The sequence below is a fragment of the Temnothorax longispinosus genome, unplaced genomic scaffold (assembly GCF_030848805.1).
Source record: "Temnothorax longispinosus isolate EJ_2023e unplaced genomic scaffold, Tlon_JGU_v1 HiC_scaffold_17, whole genome shotgun sequence".
In the NCBI taxonomy this organism is placed as follows: domain Eukaryota; kingdom Metazoa; phylum Arthropoda; class Insecta; order Hymenoptera; family Formicidae; genus Temnothorax; species Temnothorax longispinosus.
The window spans coordinates 265,533-268,525 of record NW_027269981.1 but is presented as its reverse complement, the minus strand read 5'-3'; the positions used below and the strand labels follow the sequence as shown (position 1 = coordinate 268,525).

The window sequence follows — 2,993 nt, the reverse complement described above, 5'->3', positions numbered from 1 at the left end:
CCTAGTGATTAGTTTGCGAATTATTAATTATCTAATATTACGTTTATTCTATGGTGAGTTAATGTGTCAATCAAAGAGGAAGGCCTTTTAAAGTGTAATTCAATACACTCATTTGAAAATTATTACCTGTATCGTATTAAATGCTTGTGTTGCATTCATTGCCTTTGTAGTTGCTCTTGTCGTAATTATCGCTCGTGTCGTAGTAAAAGCTCATGAGGTAAAATATTCCTTTGTCGTGATTTATACTCAAGTTTTGTAATACTCAGTTAACATTCAAATCACGAAGAATATTATCCACAAGGCCGATAACCATTATTTATGATTTAACTAAACGATTGATGCATTATTTCCCTGATTGTTTGAATTATATCTACACTGATATTCATGTTTTTAATTTGAGTTATGTCGATGTTTTGAACGATCCTTTCTTTGATAACTAACAACTAATTCTGAGCTTGACTTCGTCAATATACATTATATGCGTACATACTAAGTTCAATTCCTTTTATAAATAACATTGTCTAATGATACAGAATTCTATCAAGGAATATAAGAAATATATTTCTTTTTTCATAATTCAAAAGAAAGGACTGTTCTACGATAACCATTCATTTTTTCTTTTGTGTATTTGATACATTTATTTTACTCATATTGTATTTTTCTATTACAAATGTATAATTTTGTTCACGAATACTGGGAAGGTTTTAGGGCAGTTTCCCTTCCCCTATGCAACAAATGTTGGTATTCTTTGTATAGTTCTGCCCAATCTAAATTTTCTTAATTACATAAATCACGAAACGCAATCTCTCTCTCAAAAAACGGATTCTTTTTATTTTTTCCTTCCTCAACAAATTCTCGAGATCAGGCTCGTGCGCGAGCTTGTGCAAACACATTGTAAATGAAGAAATCGATAATAACGATAGCGATCAGAGTGATGTGGACGAGCATAATATAATAGATGTAGAAGAAATTGAAGAAATATCGAAACTACGGGTGTGGGCTATTGAATGTAAGATTCCGTTCGTACATCTGGATAAACTGTTAAAAATCCTTCAACAAAGACTTTTACACTACCTACATTACCAAAATCAAACCGAATCAAGTGCAACAAAGATGTGTAAGACTACCTAGAGACCAGCGAATATTTGTTCGTTTAATTTCGCTGCGATGTCCTACTCGTGAATAAAGGCCTTATAGTGTTAGGTGAAAAGAAGTACAAAGTTTTTGTTTTTATCTGGAACATAGGAAATTATTAAATGTAAAACTGTCGATGTAAGACTGTGATTATTTGCCAAATATTAAGGTATTTTATTTTTAATTATAATGGTGTCATTTTATCACCCTATTGAACTTAATACCACTTCCTTTATCTCGTTGATATAGAGTCACGTTTTGTCAATGTTTAATACATATTTATTTTCATGTTTCCTAATTTATGAGATAGTAGTTAATTTAGGAGTAGTAAATATTATTAGTTCAATTGACAGTCTGTTAAAAATAACTAATTAATGAATAATCTTTAAATAAATGCATTATATAAATTTAGAAATTGTACCTTATTGGCGCCATATTAGCGCCATACACGTGCCACGTTAAAAACTCGCTAGCCCCATGTCTGCATTATGATAGTACCTTATTGCCGCCATGTTAGCGCCGTGCCAGCACCACATCAGATCTGTGGCGCTAGCGGGAAAAACGTGACGTTTCGCGGATGGCGCTTACCAGCGTGCCATGCCAGCTCCTGAAGTGGCAGTGTGGAACGCTGGTCAGTGCCAGGCAAGCGCCCAGTCAAAATTTCTACCAGGGACTACATATTACTTTTTCAATATTGATGACACGTAATGTTTACCAATTTTAACAAGTACATTGAATATGCAGTATATCCTATTATCCAAATATACGAGAAAAGAATTTTGAAGTTAACATACCCAAAAATTTTGATGTCCACTTTTCCAGACCCCATTCTTTTAATGTTTTAGTAATAAATTCTTCGTCGCTCATTTTATGCTACGTTGCATACAGTTGAAAAAATCAGAATAATACGGAAAAAGGCACACAACGCTCAGTTCACCTTCCAAGTTTGTATCGCAGAAGAACAACCTGAAATAGTTTCAGGATAAAATAAATTAAAATACAATGCAATGAGACACACAATAAAGAAACAGGTTATAGAATGCAAGTATTAAAAAAAATAAAGGCAATAATATAATATGAAATAAATGTTGCAAGTTGCGGTAAGCAAGTATGATACCGCAATAAATATATCGTACAAAGTGACAACAGGTATTGCGATCTGAGTAAAGTTATGTGAATAATATATGACGCTAGTAAAGAAATGTAAGGTGGAATACAAATAATATAAGTAAAGCAGATAAGTCAATGAAAGATATAGAGCGAGTAATTTAACACAAGTGAGTAAATGAAAGAAATAATGCGAATAGTGTTTCGGTAGTAAATCCATAAAGAAAAAAAGCTAATAGTATAATCCAAGTGAATTACTGAAAGATATAATGTGCGTATCGCCACTCAAATATAACAATATTAGTAGTGTAACACCGATAAAGCTCCGGACATAACGGTAATGCAGGTATAGTAATGTATAAGAAATTTGATGCGGTCAGAATAAACCAGATATTACAATCCGAGCTAATTAATGCACGTAATATGTGTAACGCCAGTACATTGACGCATGATAGATAACATGAATAATGGGGCGCAAGTAAAGTAACGTAATAAATACTATACGAATAATATCACGAGAATGAATCAATGCAAAAGTAAAATGCAAGTTATGTATCGCAAGTGGGTCAATATGATTACAATGTAAAAAATGCAACGCGAATAATATCAGAGAAAAACCTGAGAGCGGCCATCCCCGTTTCGGGGGACGCCTGTCCTAATCTGCCCTCTGAGAAAGTGGACGTCAACTACGGCGTTACGCTCGGTAATCTAGAGAGAACTCGGGTAATGATACATGGGTTCGTGCCCGTGCT

At 33.7% G+C, this 2,993-nt stretch overlaps 1 long non-coding RNA gene across 1 annotated transcript; it reads right to left on the bottom strand.

The window, feature by feature from the left end:
- Positions 1-312: 312 nt before the first annotated feature.
- On the bottom strand, positions 313-1,808 carry LOC139823731 (uncharacterized). The gene is made up of 2 exons (XR_011734861.1): positions 1,556-1,808; positions 313-1,234 (listed from the first exon to the last, which is right to left on the bottom strand). It is a non-coding gene; the product is annotated as an uncharacterized lncRNA (long non-coding RNA).
- Between the last annotated feature and the right edge of the window lie 1,185 nt (positions 1,809-2,993).